This window comes from Bubalus kerabau, chromosome 19 (genome assembly GCF_029407905.1).
Source record: "Bubalus kerabau isolate K-KA32 ecotype Philippines breed swamp buffalo chromosome 19, PCC_UOA_SB_1v2, whole genome shotgun sequence".
NCBI classification, from domain to species: domain Eukaryota; kingdom Metazoa; phylum Chordata; class Mammalia; order Artiodactyla; family Bovidae; genus Bubalus; species Bubalus kerabau.
The window spans coordinates 9,952,832-9,976,181 of NC_073642.1; the positions used below are offsets into that span (position 1 = coordinate 9,952,832).

The 23,350-nt window shown below is 37.5% G+C and overlaps 2 long non-coding RNA genes across 3 annotated transcripts; both read left to right on the forward strand.

The window, feature by feature from the left end:
- Positions 1-2,122: 2,122 nt before the first annotated feature.
- Positions 2,123-6,003, forward strand: LOC129633712 (uncharacterized). 2 transcript variants are annotated; one of them, XR_008705241.1, is made up of 3 exons: positions 2,123-2,146; positions 2,521-2,710; positions 5,853-6,003. It is a non-coding gene; the product is annotated as an uncharacterized LOC129633712 (long non-coding RNA). The 2 variants fall into 2 exon arrangements; XR_008705240.1 differs by lacking the exon at positions 2,123-2,146 and adding an exon at positions 2,283-2,430.
- Positions 6,004-11,347: 5,344 nt separating this feature from the next.
- On the forward strand, positions 11,348-15,620 carry LOC129633713 (uncharacterized). The gene is made up of 2 exons (XR_008705242.1): positions 11,348-11,443; positions 15,360-15,620. It is a non-coding gene; the product is annotated as an uncharacterized LOC129633713 (long non-coding RNA).
- The last annotated feature ends 7,730 nt before the right edge of the window (positions 15,621-23,350 follow it).

A 23,350-nucleotide genomic window follows, 5' to 3' on the forward strand; every position in this document is an offset into this window, starting at 1 on the left:
ATATATAATTTAGCAGTATATGGGAAATATAGAAAGAATCCTATAGCCTTAATCTGAATAAATGAGTCTTTATCATGTCTTTAGAGAAGCTTGTCTTCAAGATCAACTTTTACATACCAAAGACCCAGGAAGAACGAAAGAACCGGGTGCTTCTGAATTGATTCTGCAGAGGCAGGTCCCATCATAAATGTTCTTCAGGATCAGTCTTCCTGGCTGACCTGGAGCCATGTGTTTGGTTAACGACATGGGTAAATATCCTCAGCCAATCACAGACAGCAGAAAACAAACCAAACATTGTTAGAATCCATCCTTGGCAGTTGAATGATTTGGGTTCAGTTTCAAAAACATTTATTGAATAGAAATTAAAAAAAAAAAACAGTCTGGGTGTGATTATATCAACTTGAATTGCCCAGGGGTGCCCAGATTAAATATTACTTTTGGGAGTGCTACTGAGGATGTTTCCTGATGAGATGAGCTTTTGAATCAGTGGACTCAGTAAATCATCCTCTTCAACATGGATGGCTTCGCTGGTACCTCAGCTGGTGAAGAATCTGCTGCAATGCAGGAGACCTGGGTTCCATCCCTGGGTTGGGAAAATCCCCTGGAGAAGGGAGAGACCGCCTACTCCAGTACTCTGGCCTGGAGAATTCCATGGACTGCATAGTCCATGGGGTTGCAAAGAGTTGGGCACGACTGAGGAACTTTCGCTTTCACTCCAGGGAGTGTCATAAAAGCATAAAAACACATGGATGCATCCAATCTGTTGAGGGCCTGGATAGAACAGGAAGTAAGGGAAGGAGGAATTTGTACCCATCTTCTGCCTCACTGCTTGAACGGGACAGTTCATCTCACCTTCCCCTGCCTTTAGACTGAGATTAACAGCGTTGGCTCCCCAGTTCTCAGACCTTCAGATTCAGACTAAATTATATCACCAAATTCCAGAGTCTTTGGCTTGCAGACAGCAGATTGTGGGACTTCCCAATCTTCAGAATCACATGAGCTAATTGCTAAAAACAAATATCTTTTAGTATCTTATTGGTTCTGTTTCTCTGGAGAAGTCTGATTAATACAGTAAATATACAAAGGCAAATGGAAAAGCACCCTTTCCCTTTAGCTGCCTCCTTTAGCCAAAGGGGCAAATGCATGGACAAGTAACATGGTTCAGGTGGGATGTTCTCTGAAAAGGGAAGTGAAGGTATTAGCAGGGAGATATCCTATAAACATGAAAATAGAAAAAAGGCAGGAAAAAGTTACCAACTGTTTTATCTTCTTTGGGCTTCCCAGGCAGTGCTAGTGGTAAAGAACTTGCCTGCCAGTACAGGAGACTTAAGAGATACAGGTTCAGTCCCTGGGTCGGGAACATCCCCTGGAGGAGGGCGCAACTCACTCCAGTATTCTTGCCTGGAGAGTCCCTTGGACAGAGGAGCCTGGTGGGCTACAGTCCATGGGGTCACAAATAGTACAATGACCAATTAAATACACATGCAGTTTCAGGATGAGTGTTCTTGGGTTTTAGTCTGGGCTCCCTCAATTTCTAGCCATATTACTTGGAGAATGTGAATTACTTAACTTCTCTGTGACTCAGCTTTCTCTTCTCTAAAGTGGCATCTGTCTCATAGATATATTATGGAGATAAAATATGAAAAAAGTAAAGCTTTTAAGTATAGAGCCCGACAAACAGTGAAAGCTCTATAAGTTGCATTTATTGTTTTATTATTATTGTAGCCAAATGGAAATGCCCTTTGAGGACATAAATACAAAAAGAGAAATTATCCCAGCCTAGTGGTCTTCTCTCTGACCAGACTGAGATTTTTACAGTCTTATCAGAGAGACTGTAGGGGATTTTTACAACCTTCTTCCAGGAAAAAAATAAAAGAAAGGTTCATGCAGAAAACTGCTTGTCTGAAAGGTTGCTCTCTTAGTCATCTTTGGCCTTTAACCTATGCCTTGCCCCCTCCACCTATATTTATTTCCATTTAGAAATCTCTCAGATATGATTTTGTGGGTTGACAGTCTAATTTCAGAAGAAAATATTTGGGCCTGAAAAAAAATGCAAAATAGCAGAAGGCTGAGACTGTTGTTCCAGCAACTGGCGCAGGAACTGAAAACACGGTTGGCTTCATATTTCAGGTTCAACTTAAAGCAGGTACCCGAGGCAATTAAGTTTCCTTGCCCCTTGAGTTTGAATATTTCCAACATGTCTGCAGAAGCGAGCGAGGTGACCTAATTGTACCTCTGCTTTTCACATGAATTTATCTTCTTGAGTGACAGGATGTTGCTTTTTTAGGCGGGGGCCTTCCGTTTAATAATTCAGTAATTAGATGCACTGCTGTCAGCTGTGAAATCCCTAACAGCTTTGCAATGACAACATATTGGAGGCTTTGTGGTCCTCCAAGGTCTCTCTCGATGTCTTTAACAGGAAGGACAGAGGTAGGTGAGAGCCTCACTCAGGTGTGTGCCAACCCAGGTGTGGAGGCGGCTGTGGGTTTATAGCCAATGCCTTCATTTCCTCTCTTTCAGATCACATTAGCTGGGAAAACCTAGGCATGGCCTGAGAGAGTGGAAAAGAGTGAAAGTAAAATGCCTTATCATCCGTGCACTATGTTTCTGGCTGAGACTTTCGCCAAGGGGTCATTCAGTGAACATCACCTTGCTGGCGATGCACAGAGCTATCTCAACATGTCATTGTGTAAAGTCTGTCTGCACAAAGGTATGTGCTTTTTTTTTGAGCCTCAAAAAATTGTTTTGCAAGTAATGTATAATTTTTTTCTTTCTAGCAGAAATCACCAAAGGAAACAAAGAAAGGGTCAAAGTGCTAACAGCAGCATGTTAATTAGCAGATACACCCCAGCACTTTGCATTAGGCAACTTCGGCACATTATGTTTTATGTCTTTGTTCACTGGCCAGGACTTCCAGCAGCCTAATAATTCACTCACAGAGCAGCTTTATCAAGAAGACACTGTGTTTTAGAAACTCTAAAAGATCATTTAGAGCAGTAACAAATTACTGCTTTTAATAAAATGCTTTTTTTTTTCACTCAATAGGATAGTGTTAAAAAAAAAAAAGGAGTCTATAGAGAAGTAGTCTATAGAGAAGTAGTCTATAGAAAAGGAACATTTTTATCTTTGAGAAAATAATACCAGGGAAATGATAATGTAGTTTAGAACTCACGGTACAAAAGGCGGATAAAGAGCCTCACTCTCTGACATCTCTCTCTCTGTTGCTTTCCCATCAACCTGTCTGATCATTCCTTTATAGTCTCCTTCACAGGCTGCTCTGTCTGGAAGCTCTCTCTCTCTCCAATGCCGGGTTCCACCAAAATCAGTGCTTAGCCTTTTGTTTTTCTCACTCTCCATATCCACCAATGTAATTCAGTTCATTGGTTTTTTCAAAATGAAGCACATGTGAGAATAATTCCTCATGATTTCTAATCCTCTTTCTAACCATGAGGATTCCTGGCCATCACACCTGCTCTGCTAAGTGAGAATTACTAGAGGCTGAGCCCAGGAATCTGTATTTTCACAACTTTTCCAGGTGATGCTAGATCTGGCAATCTTGTTTGTAACCCCCTAGCATCCTATAGGCTGCCAAAGATCATAAAAGTCATTTGTATTTTCAGCTCTAAGTTCTCTCCCTTCAGCTTCAGGCGTGGCTGTCTAACTCCTGATAAGTGGATAAGTGTTTATGTCCAGATGCCACTCAGATTCTTCATATGCAACACACGCCAAAGTGGTTTCTTCCCTTGTGTTCACTGAGTGATTGTTATATCCAAGCTGGCAAGCAATGCCTTCGACTCCTGTCCGTCCCTCATCCTCCACATTTACCCATCAAAGTCATTTTCTTCTCCCAATCCTAGTCTAGGGTCTCAACCTTTGTGTGGACCAGAGGAACAATCACAGACTCCTAAGCTCCGAATTTAAAGTGAGTTACCTGGCACTTCTGGTTTTAGCTGCCTCATTGTCGTATCTGGAATTTCTATTTCCTTGCTTTGGTAGACTCTGGATCTAACACCTGGGACATGAGATTCTTGCCCCTAAAAGGACTCAAATAACTTCCAAGCCTTAGATGTGTGCTGCCTTAATTACTTCGAGTTCCTCTGGCCCCGGGAGCCTCTCTCTTTCTGGTTAGCAGGGACTGCCTTTAAGTTTGGGTGGCTTACAGTGAACCTCTGTGATTAGACCCCAAGCTCCGTTAGGGATATGTAGAAGGAAGTTTTTGAAATTTAGAAATCTTTTATTTGCTTGACAAAGCCAGGCTTTTAAGACCATGGACTTAAAAAAAAAAGTTAGTGTGAAATTCAAGCTGAGCAATGAGTTCTTTGTCCTACATGGCATTTGCTGTCCCCTTGAAACAATTAATGCCATTGATCCAATGGGTGAGAAACCTCAGGGCAAAGTGATTGACAGCGAAGGAAAAATACATTGTTTTCAATATCACCCGCCCCTGCGTCCCCACTTTCTCCCCCTGCCAGACCTTTGCACCTTTGAAAAGCACATTTGTTCTCAGGAAAGTGTTCTTCACTCTCCCTCCCAGGAAGGAGGGTGTCAGTTTTCTGTGCGGACTGTCCCAGTGAGGGAAAGCTTGCCCACCCTCAGAGACTGTGTTGAGTCCCATCTGGGTCAAGCAGACCCCATCTTTAGTGGCACAGGACAGAAATAAACTCCCTGAAATGAACAGGAGATCCTTTACCCCTAGAGGAGGCCGAAGTGGTATGGCAGGGGAAATTCCTACTGCCTGAGTTCTAGGGATATAGGACCCTCATTGTGTGTGGGTTTGTATTTGTATAGCTTGTCTTTTAACATCACTCTCTATATCCATTCCTGTTGGTTGACTAGAAAAAGCAAAATGAAAACTGGCAACAGAAAATGGGAGAAGCAGAGAAACAGACAGCTGAGGTGAAGCCAGATGTTGTTTTTTGTTGTTGTTTCTGTTTTATTTACTTATTTTTTCAAGTAAACCCTAGGAAAAGTAATGCCAATGGGAGAAAGCTTGGATTTTAATACTACTATCTGTTGAGAAGGGAGCTGACACATACCTATCAAGGGCTGATGCAAAGTACTTTGTCATAAAACTATCTTGAGTAGAATTAAATCCGTATACTCCTGTTTTCCTGAGTTGGTCAAATACTCAAGCTGTTTCTTGATCCTGAGGTCATACTATCAACCCCCTGCCACACACACACAATGTTGGGAGAAATAAATCCCCAAAATACATTGTACATGTTAGGTTCAACAGGGCAAACAAAATTTATAAGCACTTTGTTAAGCATAAGTGAAGTCAGATTCTGCAGGTATTTCAAGCAATTAATGATCATAGATTATATTATTTGTTGTAATTATATTTGTTCAAAAAGAATTATAAGGTATAATAAATAGCATTTGTCATGGACTGTCCAGATACTTTTATTTTAGCTAGATCTTCTATGCATTCCCATAAAATCTCATACAAGAGGTGGATTTCACAGTACAAATTAATGAAACAGAAACTCCTTGTTTCATTCACAAGGGATCCACCTATAAAGTACTGGGAAACAATTTTAGAAATCCCCTTTCCTCAACTATTCATGTGCTTTAGACTTCAGTTATGCTAGCACCTCTTTGCTTCAAAATTGTCTTGCTTTTTCTTTTCCACCTTTTTTCTTTTTCACCTTTTCTATCCACATAATCCCTTTTTCTATATTTCTCCTCCTGCAAACTATCATTACTTTATGGCTTGCTGTCCTACGTGATTTCCTCACCCCTCCACAGTGTTGTTGGTTCTTTGCTTTCTTAGGTCTTTAGATTCTGCCTCATAAAAATTGAAAGTGCAGACACTGATGATAATGTTCTGTACGTCATCATTCTTTGTACAGATCCCTGGCACACAACCACAATACCTGGGACACAGTAGATGTTTGACAATGGAGCCAAGAGGGAAGAAGAGAAAGGAAGGCTGGACCAAATGAAAAGGAAAGCTAGATTGGTTTATTACTTTTTATCAATAAAATTTATTTATTTATTAATTATTATTTTAGTTAAATTTATTCATTTTCTGAGCTGTCTTTACATGAAAATTTTACAAAAGAAATTTTAAACCTGATGAATGCCCACTTTTTGCATGAATCTTCAAAGACGTGAAACTAACATGGATTATTTTTTTAAGACTTACATGTGGACAAATGGATGGTTAAACACAGTTAATTGCAAAATAACAGGGGATGTTGTAGAAAGTCAATTCAATGTCAGACATTTTCATTTTATCTGGACTCTTGGCATTTAGTTGAATCAGAGCTCCACATGCCAGAGCTATGTAGGACTTATTTCTGGCCCCACACAATGAGCAGAAATTTTGGTGGTGGAGATATTTGTCTTAGTTTTATCTTCTATACATTCAGAGACCTGTGTGGTCAGTCTCAGAGCTGTGTCATTGTGCAAGAGGGAACAGTTAACAAGACAACTTAAGAATAAACTCCTTATCTTATTCAGAGGGCATCCACATATGAAATACTTAGAAAGACTGATTAAAATCTCCTCTCCACATGGTGAATATTTTGGCATTGGCAGGGATAGGAAGTTGGTCATAACTTTCCTTATGACCAACTTCCTATCCATGCCAACCAACAAAGGTCCGTCTAGTCAAGGCTATGGTTTTTCCAGTGGTCATGTATGGATGTGAGAATTAGACTGTGAAGAAGGCTGAGCACCGAAGAATTGATGCTTTTGAACTGTGGTGTTGGAGAAGACTCTTGAGAGTCCCTTGGACTGCATGGAGATCCAACCAGTCCATTCTGAAGGAGATCATCCCTGGTATTTCTTTGGAAGGAATGATGCTAAAGCTGAAACTCCAGTACTTTGGTCACCTGATGCGAAGAGTTGACTCATTGGAAAAGACTCTGATGCTGGGAGGGATTGGGGGCAGGAGGAGAAGGGGACGACAGAGGATGAGATGGCTGGATGGCATCACTGACTCGATGGACGTGAGTCTGAGTGAACTCCGGGAGTTGGTGATGGACAGGGAGGCCTGGCGTGCTGCGATTCATGAGGTCGCAAAGAGTCGAACACGACGGAGCGACTGATCTGATCTGATCTGATCTGATCTGATGGATAGGAAGTTAGAACTGAGTTGGGTGAGAGAGGGTGATGAGTCATCATGAAAACGCTTCAAGTACACGAGAACTCAACGCTCAATTAACAAAGAAAATTCAAGGTCATAGGAAAACAAAGAGCAAACCCTAAGAACCCATCTAAGATAACCAGAGGGTTGATTCCCAGGGTTCAGCCCTATCTCCCCAGTATCATTTCATTTTTGGTTTGGATATAATGTAAGTGACACAGATAATTTTGCTTCCATCAGGATCTATAACTAATGCAACCAACAAAAGCATTTCTTGTTTCTTTAAATTTTTACATAGATTTACATTGTCTGTTTGCTCTTCATTTTCAGAATTTCTTAGAGTAAGGGTGTTAATGGGTGACATTTTTTGAAGTCGCTCAGTCGTGTCCGACTCTTTGCGACCCCATGGACTATACCCCACCAGGCTCCTCCATCCATGGAATTTTCCAGGAAAGAATACTGGAGTGGGTTGCCATTTCCTTCTCCAGGAGTGGGTTGCCATTTCCTTCTCCAGGTTATAATGGGTATTATAACCTTCTAAATCAAGTTTAGGATTTCGTGCCTTGTAGAGCTCACTGTTTGTTTCTTGATGTACTTAGGTGGCAGTGAAACACACAGGTCTCACATGGACTTGAACATCTTCCAGCAGATTATATTTGCTTTATCATAAGCTTTTAAGATGTCTGTATACATTCAGTGTGTGTGTGTGTGATGTCTTTTTATTGCCACTTCCTCTTGTACTTGCTATTTTCTGTCATCTCTGCCTTTGCATATGTGGATATGTGACAAGAATCTATACCACTAGCCACGGTCAGGGTAACAGAAGCCCCCAAAAGTCTGTAAGTAAATGCAATCTGGAGCCTTTTCTTGTATGGCTTTATTTTTAACACGTGAGACCCCAGGGTCTGTCCTCTTGTAACACTAATTGAGAAGTTCTCATGTGACAGAAAGCAGGGGAATGGAATGCAGCATAGGAGTCTAAGCAGTGCCAGGGATAAACCTACATGTTCACAGGCTGTCTTCTGGAGAACCTTGTTACCAGAGAAGCAGTATATCAGAGTTGTGGAATCACTCAGTGCTTAGCCAGGTAACCCAGACTCGCTGTACTCACTTTGCTTCATTCCTTTGCATATGCTTTTCCCTTTGTTAGAAATGTTCTTTCATGCCTTCTTCATTGCAGAAGCTCCTGCTTATTCTTAGACTTATTTCATGTGTAATCCCTCTGCATGCTCTTCCTGTGTTCAACAGCCGCTTTTTGAATTCTTGACTTCCTGCATGTAGTAGGCAGAAAATTGCTCACCCTGCCAAGGTCTCAAAGATGTCCACACACTACTGTCCAGAACCTGTGAATATGTTATCTAACATTGTAAAAGGGAATTAAGTTAGTAGATGGAATTATGATTGCTAATCAACTGACCTTAAAATAATGCTATCCTGACATGGGGTGGGGGGGGGAAAGAAAAGATTATACTGGTTTTCTCGGCCTGGGTCCAATGTAATCAGACAGGAAAGAGGGAGGCAGAAGAGGCAGAACCAAAAAGATGCTGTCACAAGAAAGATCTGATCAGTGTTGCTTGATTGAAAGATAAGCATTAAAATTTAAAAATAAATTAAATATTACCTAAATCAAGTTCTGAAACCATGAAATTCTTTCAGTGAATTCTGTTAAGCTTCCATGGAAAATATAATTTCCATACCAATTAAGTTATTCCATACTATGGGAATATAAATTGGTGATGGACAGGGAAGCCTGGCATGCTGCAGTCCATGGGGTTGCAAAGAGTCAGACACGGCTGAGCAACTGAACTGAACTAAACCGTGCCACTATGGAAAACAGTATAGAAGTTCCTCAAAAACCTAAAAATACGGTTACCATATATGATCCAGCAATCCCATTCCTTGACATATATTCAGACAAAACTGTGATCAAAAAAGATATAAGCACCCCAATGCTCGTTTCAGCACTGTTTACAACATCCAGGACATGGAAACAACCTACATGTTCATAGACAGATGAATGGATAAAGAAAAGGTGTTGCATATACACAATGGGATATGCTTAGCCATAAAAAAGAATGAAATAATTCCATTTGCAGCAACATGGCTGGGTCTAGAGATTATCTTCCTTGTTAGTGAAGTAAGTCAGAAACAGACAAATATCATGATATCTTATATGTGGAATCTGAATTATGACACAAATGAATTTATCTACAAAACAGAAACCTGCTCAGAGACATAGAGCACAAACTTGGGATTGCCAAGGTAGGAGGGTAGGGAAGGGATGCACTGGGAGTTAGGAAGTAGAGCCAATTATTACATGTATGTAACTGATCAACAACATGGTCCTACCGTATAGCACAGGGAACTATACTCAATATCCTATTATAATGGAAAAGAATATAAAAAAGAATAAATAACTCAATCACTTTGCTATACAGCAGAAATTAACCCAACACTGAAAATCAACTATACTTCAATAAAATAAATTTGAAAAAGAGTTATTCCATACTAGATATGGAAAAGTTCAACATGCTGCTAATCCCTTTTCTGAAGCTAGTCCAATCCTATTATTAAATCATGAGGGAGACACAAAAGGAAATTAGGAATTCTCATATCTCATAAAAATAAAGCCACAAAAGTTCTAAGAAAAATGCTAATTCTACAGCTATTACTACTACCATTATTACATTATTTATTGTGCACTTGTTATATTTCTGGAACCAGGTTAAGAAGCACTGTCTCAGGTAATCCTTGCAATTTTATTAGTCACAGTTTATAAATTACAGAACTAAGGCTTAGTTTTATAAGCCTTTTCTTAAATAAATAATTCAGAGTTACAAAGCTAACAATTGGTAGGGTGAGATATTCCCACAGATTTATCAAATTATAAATGTATTAAATAAGAGTAATAATGTCTTAAAATAATCATCCTTGACTCCCAAATGGTGTGTATCCTGGGGATATATAGGATGCTTAATATCAGGAAACACAAACACACCTAAAGAACAAACAAAAGCTAACAGAATCTCAGAAGCCAAACTCATCCATTTTCAATAAAAAAATTAAACAACAGAAAACAAAACCAATATACAAACAGGCAAAACCAGAACCCAGTAAATAAGAAAAAGATTGCTTTCTTAACCAAAAAGGACAAAAATTCCAGTTGTAGTTAGATAATAAATAGAGAAAAAATTTAACAATTCCTACTAAAGACAGAAGCATGACTATAATACCTACAATTTGTTCATTGCTCAATATTTTTGAAACTTCTAGTCAAAATAATAATACATTAAACAAGAATAATGTTTATTAGGTAGAATGAGACAAAAACTTTATTTGGAAATAATGTGGTAACATACCTAGTAATTCCATGAAAATCACTGACATATTGAGAACTAATGGCATTTTATAAAATGATAGAATAGCTGGTACGTACAGAAAAATTGCTAACTTTCCTATAAGATATCAATAAGAATCCAGAACCTATTAAAAGAAAAAGAATAAGATCCTACAGCAGTCCAAAACATTAATTTTTTAGGATTAACAAAAGTGGTAGCTCAGATGGTAAAGAATCTGACTGCAATAGGGAAAATCCCCAGGAGGAGGAAATGGCAACCCACTCCAGAATTCTTGCTTGGAAAATTCCATGGACAGAGGAACCTGGAGGGCCACAGTCCATGGGGTTGCAAAGAGTCGGACATGACTAAGCAACTAGCACTTAAGAGAAATATATGTAAACTTACAATTAAATCACAGAAACGTACAAAGGAAGGTACAAGAAGCACGGAATAATTTTTTAAAACAAAATATACAAATACAAATGCATATATTAGTATCCCAATGTCCCTTTGTTCCTGGAAGGTGTACTGAGACTGGAAGAAATAGCAATTCTTATAACCACTTGCTATATGGTTAGTGCAAATTCCAATGAAATGCTCTAAAACTTACAAATATATTCTAAGGTTAATCTAGAAGAATATGAGAATAGAAAGACATACTTGAAAACGTACATAAGTAGAGGCATACTTGCTTTGCTAACTGCTAAGTCACTTCAGTCATGTCCGACTCTGTGTGACGGCATAGATGGAAGCCCACCAGGCTCTCCTGCCCCTGGGATTCTCCAGGCAATTATATTAAAACTTAAAGCTACAATAATTAAAGAAGTTACTCGGGAATACACTTAGGGATTAAAAAAAATATTTATGATTCTAAAGTAAATATCTTTTGGTTGGTGTGTTTGTGTGTTTGTATTTCAGTTTACAACATGATAGTGAAAACATTTCAAAGACATGGAAAGTGATCAATTACTCAATAAACCATCATGAGAAAACCGGCTACTATTTTTCGAAAGTATGTTAAATATTTATATTACAGTCATGCATAAAATAATTTTTCCTTTAAGCTCAGAACAATTATGAACAATTATATTACTTAATTTGAGGAGGGAGAAGGAATTGCTACAGTGTAAAAGTACAGGGAAAGTTTCAGGTAGATAGTAACATATAAAATTTTTATACTTCTTGTAACCTTAAGGCAAAGCTAAAAATAAAAAAATGGAAATATATTTACAACAAATTAAAAAGACAAAGAATTATTATCATTTATGCTTAAAGACTTAAAACCCAATGAATAAGATATTCAACATTCCATTTAAATATTCAAAAGATTTTAATAAAAATTTACATATGCAAGGTCATAAATCTTCAATAAGCAAATATTGAATGCTAGACTTTCAAGCTAACAATAAAGAGAAAAGTTAAGAACAGTGTAATATTGGAGTTTGTTTTTTGGTCTAACAATTAAAATAATTCAGCTAAATTTGACCGTTTCTGATGAATTATGCCACTTTCTATAGGTGAAAGTATAAATTATCAATAGTATCTTGAAAGCAGCTTGTCAAAGTATTGTCAAAAATCAAGAATATCTATGCATTTTGTTTTATTAATTTCATTTCTATATGTCTACCATACTACCATAAGTAGTATGTTTACAAACTTTGTACATAGGATGTTTATTATGGTGTCATTCTCTTTATTTATTTTTGGTTGTCTTGGGTCTTCATGGCTGCATGCGAGCTTTCTCTAGTTGCCGAGAGTAGGGGGCTACTCTTCCTTTCTGTGGTGTGTTAGCTTCTCATTGTGGTGGCTTCTCTTGTTGCAGGGCACAGGTCCTAGGTGCCTGGGCTTCAGTCGTTGCTACACACAGGCTCAGAAATTGTGGCTTGCAGGCCCTAAAGTGCTCAGGCTTTAGTAGTGATGCATGGGCTCAGTTACTCTATGGCATTCCTTCCTGGACAAGGAATCGAACCTGTGTCTCCTGCCCTGGCAGGTAGATTCCTATCACTGTGCTACCAGTGAAGTCCAATGGCATCATTCTTAAAAGAGCAAAAAATTGTTAGCAATTTTCATGTACAAAAGTATGGTAAGTTTCATGAACAAATAAAGATATTATTTTGAGGAATATTTTCTGACACAAGAATTATCCTAATATAGTTTTAAATAAAAAAGCATAATGATCTCTGTTTTGCATCATATATATATATATATGTATATGGGCATTATATATATATATACACATATACATACATGTGAAATGTTGGGTAGAGGCATGTTAACCTGTTAACAGCAAGTATCTCTAGTTGATAAGAAAATTTTATTCTTTTTTGTTTCTTTATTTTCTAAATTTAATGCGGTGTCTTTTCCTTTAGCTTTATAAGTAAGACACAGACATGGACACTGACAGACAGATACAGATTTCTGAAAGAAAGACTGAAAAAATTGTTTCACTATTAGTATTGCCCATTTAAGTAATGGACGAAAAATTTAGAAACTTTATTTTGACACACATGAAATATCAATTTTCTGTCTTTGTCATGAAGCCAAATATAGAATTAAATAAGATAGTGAAGGGATTTACACAGTAAGCTTTGTACTATCAATTTATGAGTTCTAGTAAACTTCACTCTGCTTATAGTTCCTTGCAACTGATGTAGACTTTAAGACTATAGGAAGATTTTAAAAGTGTAAGAAAATTCAAAGTTCCACAAAGAAACCTTGGATCTTACTTAAGAAGTATCTTGAAGTCCTTGGGTCAAACTGCATGGCTGTGAATTTTTATGTGAGGGAGTGTCAGTCCAGAAAAATTCCTAGAGGAAATTGTGGAGGGCAAAATATAGGAGAAAGTGGAAAGCTTGGAGTGGTAAAACTTTGAATATAACAATAGAATGGAAAAAAAAAACAAAAAAACAAAAAATAATTTTTGATAGCTAGAATTATTTGTTTAAAATATTATTTTGTAAGAAGCAACAAATCATTTTGAGCTGTGCTCAGTTCTTTAGTTAGCACTCAATTAACTCTGCTGAATCTCAGAAAGTGAATTCATTATTTTTCTGATTTGCTTTTAAAAAATGAGAAAAAAATGTCTTTGAATACATAAGGAATGAAGAAAATATCCAAATAAAAAGAATTTTACACTCTGAGTATTAGAAAATATGGCTCAAGTTTCCTCAACTAGTCTAGTAGAGTTTTTTTACACTGTATTTTACATCTTCCAATGGGTGTTGGACAATTAAAACTGTATTTTGCATAGAGGGGAAAATGTAGAAAAATCAACAACTTAGGGAGGAAACAAATTTTAGGTTTGTGTTTGCTAGGTTTTTTCTCATTAATCAAGTAAGTTAGTAATGTTTAAAAAAGACAGTACTCTGACTATGGCATTCAGAAGTCACAGAGAAATTCTTCTGAGAAGTTGGAATCTTTTTATTTGTCACTACATCAAAGAGTGTTTCAAAGATTAGGGGGCTGTGTTCTTTGCTTTTCTCCAAGTTTTCAAGATAATGAAGATTATTTAAACAAAATAATGTTTAAAAACATGATGTTAAAGACAAATTTTTCAACTAGAACCCTCAAGAAATGTCACTTCTGTGTCTTGCAAAGACAGCCAGCATTTTCTCTAAGTAAATATCTGCTGGGAACATTTTAAGGGGGAAGTATTTTAAATAATGACATTTGTAGCTCCTTGTCTTTAATAAGTTTAAAAAAAAGGGAAATGAGTTTGTGATACACTTCATTGACACGGATCAAATTGGCTGATCAGAAAGTGAAAACTTTAACATTATGTTAGGTGGAAATGGTTAAAATTGTCTGTATCAATCATACCTGAGAAGCACTCATATATCATGGGTTTCTTTAACTCCAAAAAATGCCAACAGTTCATTGTAATGCTCACTTGCTTGTGGCAATTATACTATGTTTATATGTACACAATTGGATTTTCTATTAAATTAAGCAAAAAAACAACAACAAAAGCAAGAGTCAGGGAACCATAAGTTAGCTATGCAATATGAACAAAGCAGATTCATTTGTGATTAGAATGGAAACTTCATTTTGTCTTAACCAATGTAGATGTTTGGGGATAATTCTCTGTAGAAAATGCAAGATATATAGCTAGGCTTTTTAAGGTTCTAAGAAAGAGACACGTACAGATTGCCTTTGGTAATAGGTATTTATGGCAAGGATACCCTAGGATGTAATTTCAGAAGTAATGCTGTCTTGTACTCTGGATTTCACTACTTAAAAGAACTGGGGGTACTGCAGGCATTATGAAGTATGACAATGACTCAGTATAAAGGTAGTTTAGTAGCTTTCAGATTAGAAACTAAGTTCAAATGATTTATCTTTATTCACTTTACCAACCTCATTACTTCTTCAAATAAATAATCTGATTGATGGCTTTGTAACTATCCCAGAAGGAGTACCCTTGTCATCAAGAATTCAGCTTAGGGTACTTATGTAATGGTCTCTAAGTGGAAGGTTTATTTTCTCTTGACACATGGAGTTCAAAAAATAAATGACTGACTCAAGTACTTATTTGGGCTCCTCTTAGAAGTTAGCAATGACCATAGTTTATACAGTTATCCTGGAGTCTTCTGGTAGTAAGTTCAATAAATTAGCAATAGAAAAAAGGTACATAAAGCAAGGATTCAAATGGACCTCATAGATGTCCCCTGAAGCTAAATTCAGAGACAAATTTTACACTGAAAACTGGTGTTAATGATTAGTACTTTCAGAATGTTGGATTAGAAGCTTGTTGAGCCCTCTCTCTAGTAAAACAGCAACTTAACTGGTAGTTTATGAAAAGTATCCCAAGAGCATACACAGGTTAAGAAATATTTGTTCAAGAAAATCTACTGAAACTCAGTAATAGCAGTGAGAATCTGTGTTGTTGAAGCCTCTACCTGCTCCATTAACCCCTCTCTCCTCTCCAGGCTTAATATCGGAGAAGGACTACTGCAAGTGCTCTGTGCTGGACCAGGGTGACCAAGGAGATAAATGATTACTTGAAAGCATGCCCAAACCACCTACATAATTATCAACATGGAACTTCACGGGCACAAAAGTTTTAAATACGACTTTTGACCAAACACTGGCTGTGTAATAACTAATCCTAATAACCTATTCTAACCTAAATGTAACTCCCACGAACCCAAACATAAAAATTATATCATCATCCTTGGTAATCTGGAAAACTGTGTGCATGTTCAAGATTGTGCCCTTTCAGGAGAAATCAGAGACGATACTTCTAAGGGCCTAGTCACTGGCTGAAACATATTAAGTAAATACATAGATATACAGATAGATAAACAAACAAATGAACTCCCTGAACCGTGGTAGCTACCTTCAAGCTACATATACATCCAGTGGTAAAAGGTAAAATTAGCCTTGCTAAGTGGGCTTAAATATGGCCTTTGACTAATAAGTGGCTTATGTTGATGCAGGGTCAATGCCTAGCAAGCCAGACAACCATATAAAAATGAGCTTTATAATCTGAGTGGGGAGATTTGAAGTTTCAAATTGTAAGAGAACCAGATTTCCAAAATTAGTTCAACAGGGTCATTAAACAAATAAGCAAACAAACAGGCAAAAAATAATGACAACCTCTGGCATGTGTGAGTTGGGAAAATATTATATGGAGCTGCTAAAACATACAATTTAAGTTTTCAGCTTTTAATAACAACAAAAAATTAAGAACTACAAAGAAAAAGAAAATTTTGAATCATGCATAAAAAATCAAAATGGAAGCTGGTTTTGAAGAGACCCAGTTGTTGAATTTAGCAGACAAATACTTCAAAGCAATAATTGTAAATAAGTTCAAATACTATAGTTAACTATGTTTCAATAATTAAAGGAAGGTATAATGATAATATTATTAAATAATGTAAATCAATACAAAATATGGAAATGATTGGATATTTCAATTTCCAAATTTCCAAATGGAAATTCTGATATTAAAATCCAACTACATCAAAAATTTACTAGCAGGACTGAGAAATAGATATAAGCAGGCAGAAATAAAGGATGAGAAAACTTTAATATTGATTCAATAGATACATTACAATCTGAAGAATAGAGGAAAAGGAATGAAAAGAAAATAAGTCTTAGAAAAATGTGGGACATCAATAAATACACTAAAATTCATATAATGGGTATATAAGAAGTAAAGGTAGCTCATTTGGTAAAGAATCCGACTGCAATGCAGGAGACCCCAGTTCTATTCCGGAGTAATGAAGATTCACTGGAGAAGGTATAGGCTATCCACTCCAGCATCTTGGGCCTTCCTTGTGGCTCAGCTGGTAAAGAATCCACCTGCAATGTGGGAGACCTAGGTTTGATCCTGGGTTGGGAGGATCCCCTGGAGAAGAGAAAGGCTACCCACTCCAGTATTCGGGTCTGGATAATTCCATGGACTGTACAGTCCATGGGGTTACAAAGAGTGGGACACAACTGAGTAACTTGAGAAAAGGGCTTCAGTGATAGCTCAGTTGGTAAAGAATCTGCCTGCAGTGCAGGAGATCCCAGTTTGAGACCCCAGTGGTCAGGAAGATCCACTGGAGAAGGGATAGGCTACCCACTGCAGTATTTTTGGGCTTCCCCTGTGGTTCAGCTGGTAAAGAATCCACCTGCAATGTGGGAGACCTGGGTTTGATCCCTGGGTTGGGGAGATCCCCTGGAGATGCAAAGGTCACCCACTCCAGTATTCTGGCCTGGAGAATTCCACTGGGGTCACTGAGTCAGACACGACTGAGTGGCTTTCACTTTCATTTTCAAGAAATAAAGGAGAGAAATGGACAGGGAAAATATTCAAAGAAATATAACTGAAAACTGCCAAAATTAGATGAAAGCTTTAAACATCCCCCCAAATCAACAAACTAAGTAAGATAAAAGCAAGTACATATATTAACTCCCAGACATATCATAGTCAAGCTGCTAGCAGCCAAAATTAAAAATATAACTGTGAAAGCAGAGAGACTAAGGACACACACATGAGGAAATTACACAAAGATTAACAACTGACTTTCTATCAGAAACAATGGAGGTCAGAAGCAGCGGGGTGACATATTCAAAGTCCTGAAAGTGAAAATAATTGTCAACTAGTGTCATTAAAAAAAAAAAAACTATCTCTGAAAAAATAAAGGTGAAGTAAACATCTCCTGCTGTTGCTGCTGCTAAGTCGCTTCAGCCGTGTCCGATTCTGTGCGACCCCATAGATGGAAGCCCACCAGGCTCCCCCGCCCCTGGGATTCTCCAGGCAAGAACACTGGAGTGGGTTGCCATTTCCTTCTCCAGTTCATGAAAGTGAAAAGTGAAAAGGAAGTCACTCAGTTGTGTCCGACTCTTAGTGACCCCGTGGACTACAGCCTACCAGGCTCCTCCATCCATGGGATTTTCCAGGCAAGAGTACTGGAGTGGGGTGCCATTGCCTTCTTTGAAACATCTCCTAAGTGAAACAAATTCCAAGATAATTGTTTCCAGAACACCTGCTGTATAAGAAATACTGAAGGAAGTTCTTCAGATGGAAATCAAGTTTCAATAGTCAGAAATTCAAATCCACAGAAAGAAAAAGAAAAAAAAAAGAGCACTCAAAAGAGAATTATGTATTCAATTACAAAAGACAAGGTAATTGGCAATTTTATACTTTCTTCTCTTAACTCATTTAAAAAGAAATTAGTAAAACAACATGTAAGCAATTATATTGTTGAGAATTAACATATAGAAATGTAATATATTTGACAATAAGGGGGTAAAGTGTGTGTAAATAAAACTGCACTGAAGTGAGGAAATGGAACCAGACTGAAACTCAAGTACAAAGGCAGGAATAAAAACAAGAAATGGTGAATAAGTGCCCTATTATTATATGTATCACTATCAAATTCTTTATTTATATCCATTAATAATACTTGCTTTATATATTTAGGTATTCCTTTATAGAGTGCAAATATTTTAGAGTATAATAGCCTCTTCTTTATTGATCCCTTTGTGTGTGTGTATGTATTTGTGTGTGTTTGTGCACGTATTCTCAGTCGTGTCTGACTCTTTGTGACTCCGTGGACTGTACCCACCAGATCCCTCTGTCCATGGAATTTTTCAGGCAAGAATAATGGAGTGGGTTGGGATTTCCTACCCCAGGTGATATTCCCAGCCCAGGGATAAAACCCACATCTCTTCTGTCTCCTGCATTAGCAGGCAGATTCTTTACCACTAAGCCACCTGGGAAGCCCTATTGATCCCTTTCAGTTCAGTTCAGTTCAGTACCGTTGCTCAGTGGTGTCTGCTTCTTTGCGGCCCCATGGACTGCAGCACTCCAGGCTTCCCTGTCCATCACCAACTCCCAGAGTCTGCTCAAACTCGTGTCCATCGAGTCTGTGATGACATCCAACCGTCTCATCCTCTGTTGTCCCCTTTTCCTCCTGCCTTCAATCTTTCTCAGCATCAGGGTCTTTTCAAATGTGTCAGCTCTTCAAATCAGGTGGCCAAAGTATTGGGTTTTTAGCTTCAGCATCAGTCCTTCTAATGAATATTCAGGATTGATTTCCTTTAGGATGGACTGGTTTGATCTGCTTGCAGTCCAAGGGACTCTCAAGACTCTTCTCCAACACCACAGTTCAAAAGCATCAATTCTTTGGCTCTCAGCTTTCTTTATGGCCCAACTCTCATATCCATACATGACTATTGGAAAAACTATATCTTTGACTAGATGTATGTTTGTTGGCAAAGTAATATCTCTGCCTTTTAATATGCTGTCTAGCTTGGTCATAGCTTTTTTTCCAAGGAGCAAGCATATTTTATTTAGTATGGCATTCTATAATAGTTAAAAGATCAATATAATAATAATAATATTGATCCTTTAACTATTATATAATGCCATATTTTGTTATAGACATTGCTTAAAGTCTATTTTGCCTGACATGAATATTTACCCTGGCTTTCTTAGCATTTCTGTTTTCATAAAACATCTTTTTCAATCCCTTACTTTTAGTCTCTGTATATCTTTAGCTCTAAAATGAGTCTCTAAAATAAGCAGCATACATATGAGTCCCCTTGTTTTATTGTTTGTTTGTGTGTGTGTGTGTGTGTGTGTGTGTGTGTGTGTTTTAATCCAGTCAGCCATAGTATGTCCTTTGACTGGAGAGTTTAGCTTAACATTTTAAATAGTTATTGATAGGCATGTACTTGGAGAAGGCAATGGCAACCCACTCCAGTACTCTTGCTTGGAAAATCCCATGGATGGAGGAGCCTGGTAGGCTGCAGTCCATGAGGTCTCTAAGATCGGACACGACTGAGTGACTTCACTTTCACCTTTCACTTTCATGCATTGGAGAAGGAAATGGCAACTCACTCCAGTGTTCTTGCCTGGAGAATCCCAGGGACGGCAGAGCCTGGTGGGCTGCCGCCTATGGGGTGGCACAGAGTCAGACACGACTGAAGCCACTTAGCAGCAGTAGCAGCAGCAGCAGGCATGTACTTATTGCCATTTTATTACTTGTTTCTGGTTACTTTTGTAGTTCTTCTCTGTTCATTTTTTCCTTTTCTTTCATCCTTTCTGGTTTGATTATTTTCTTTAGCAGTATTCATGTGTTCCTTCCTTTCTACTTTTTGTGTACTGTCCAATTTTGATTTGTGGTTACAATGGAGTTTATATGTTTACCTACAACTATATCCACTTATTTTAAACTGGTAGTCATTTAAGTTCTAACACATTCTATAAGATCTACACTTTTTACTTTCCTCCCTCACATTTTATGTTTTTGAAGTCATGTTTAAAATTTTTATGCTTATCCCTTTACTGTTCATTTTAGTTATAGAGTCATCTACAATATTTTTTGTCTTTAATCTTTGTTGCATTTCTATACACTAGTAACAAACTATCAGAAAGAGAAATAAATAATTCATTTAAAATTGTATAAAAGAATAACATACTTGGGATAAACTTAGCTAAGGAGGTGAAAAACCTATACACTAAAAAGTATAAAATACTGACAAGGAAATTGTAGTTCTGACAGCAACTACTAAGGAAATAACACAAAATATGACTAAAATCATTAAGATATTTAAAGCATTTCATTAGAATATACTCAAGTAACTATAACAGAAGGAAAAAACGAGGAATAGAGGGAAAATACACGCGTTATATAGAAAACAAAAACACAATAGCAGAATACACACAACCATGTCAATAACATTAAATGCAAATTAACACTGCATTCAAAAGGCAAAGATTGTCATATTTGAAGTACCACACCTTATTTTTTGATATTTATTTATTTTATTATTTGACTGCCCTGGGTCTTAGTTATGGCACACAGAATCTTTAGTTGCAGCATGGGAACATAAGAATACTTAGTTGCAGCATATGGGATCTAGTTTCCTGACAAGCATCAAGTCTGGGCCCTTTTCATTGGGAGCATGGAGTCTTAGTCACTGGACCACCAAGGAAATCCCATGCAGGAGACACACTGTAGATTCAAATGTGCAATCTGAAACAACCTGCAAACTATAACCACAAAAGAACTGAACATCAGAAAAGAGAGACATTAAAGCAAAAAGGGCTTCTAGAGATGAAGAGTGACTTTTTATAATAATAGAGAAAATTCATCAGAAAAGTATAACAAGCATAAACATGTATGCACCTAAAAACAGAACCCACATGAACTTGAAGCAATACTGACAGAATTGAAGAAAGATGGGGACAATTCAATTACAATATTTGGAGACTTCAATATTCCATTTTCAAAATGGATAGAACAGCTAAATGAGAATCTCAGCAAGGAAACAGAATGCTTGAGCAACAGTATAAACCATCAGGACTTCATAGCAAACTCTGAAACCTTCACAGAATAAGAATCGTATATACATTCTTCTCAAATGCACATTGAACATTTTCCAGGATATACTAAATGTTTGGACATAAAGCAAGTTTCAATAACTTTTATTAAACATTAAAATTAATACCAGAAGCATGTAGTCAATCCACAACAGAATAAAAGTAGAAATCAATAACAGAAGGATATTTGAGAAATAAAAAATATAAATTCTGAAAGAGATGGGAATACCAGACCACCTGATCTGCCTCTTGAGAAATTTGTATGCAGGTCAGGAAGCAACAGTTAGAACTGGACATGGAACAACAGACTGGTTCCAAATAGGAAAAGGAGTACGTCAAGGCTGTATATTGTCACCCTGTTATTTAACTTATATGCAGAGTACATCATGAGAAACACTGGACTGGAAGAAATACAAGCTGGAATCAAGATTGCCGGGAGAAATATCAATAACTTCAGATATGCAGATGACACCACCCTTATGGCAGAAAGTGAAGAGGAACTCAAAAGCCTCTTGATGAAAGTGAAAGAGGAGAGTGAAAAAGTTGGCTTAAAGCTCAACATTCAGAAAACGAAGATCATGGCATCTGGTTCCATCACTTCATGGGAAATAGATGGGGAAACAGTGGAAACAGTGTCAGACTTTATTTTTATGGGCTCCAAAATCACTACAGATGGTGACTGCAGCCATGAAATTAAAAGACGCTTACTCCTTGGAAGGAAAGTTATGACCAACCTAGATAGCATATTGAAAAGCAGAGACATTACCTTGCCAACAGAGGTTTGTCTAGTCAAGGCTATGGTTTTTCCTATGGTCATGTATGGATGTGAGAGTTGGACTGTGAAGAAGGCTGAGCACCGAAGAATTGATGCTTTTGAACTGTGGTGTTGGAGAAGACTCTTGAGAGTCCCTTGGACTGCAAGGAGATCCAACCAGTCCATTCTGAAGGAGATCAGCCCTGGGATTTCTTTGGAAGGAATGATGCTAAAGCTGAAACTCCAGTACTTTGGCCACCTCATGCGAAGCATTGACTCATTGGAAAAGACTCTGATGCTGGGAGGGATTGGGGGCAAGAGGAGAAGGGGACGACAGAGGATGAGATGGCTGGATGGCATCACTGACTCGATGGATGTGAGTCTGAGTGAACTCCGGGAGTTAGTGATGGACAGGGAGGCCTGGCGTGCTGCGATTCATGGGGTCGCAAAGAGTCAGACACGACTGAGCAACTGATCTGATCTGATCTGATATGGAAATTAGAGAAGCCACTGCTTATTAACCAATGATTCTGAGAAAAAATCATGAAAAAATTTAGCAAATGCTTTGATATGAATGTAACTGAAAACAAAATAAACCAAAGTGTATGTGATGCAGCTAAAATAGTAAGAGGAAACTTAAGAGTTATAGTAATAAAAAGGAAAGATCTCAAATCACTTAGTCATCTACCTAAAGTAGAAAAGGAAGATCCAAACTAAACATATAGTTAATAGAAGAAAGAAAATCATAAAGATAAAAGAATAAATAAATAAAGCATAGAATAGGAAAAAATAAAAAAAGTCAATGTAATCAAATATTAACTCTTTCAAAAAATCAACATAAGTGGCAATCTTTAGCTATACTGACCAAGAGAAACACAAAGACTTAAACTGCTAAAACTGGACATGATAAAGGGTACCTTCCTACCAACCCTGAAGAAATGAAAATGAATAAAAGAGAATGTTACGAGTGATTGTATGACATTAGATGACCTAGACAAAAATGGGCAAATTCCTAGAAAATATTAATCAGTTAAATTGACTCAAAAATCTGATGCAAATAGCCAACTCATTGAAAAGACCCTAATGCTGGGAAAGATTGAAGGGAAAAGAAGAGGGCAGCAGAGGATGAGATGGTTGGATGGCATCACCAGTTCAGTGGACATGAACTTGGGCAAACTCCAGGAGATGGTGACAGAGAGGCAGGCCTGGTGCGCTGCAGTCCATTGGGTCACAAAGAGTCTTAGACATGACTTAGTGATTGGACAACATCATCAGCTAAAAAACAAAAGTTATGAGTTATTCTATGACAACAAATTAGATGACCTAAACAAAAAGGGGCAAAT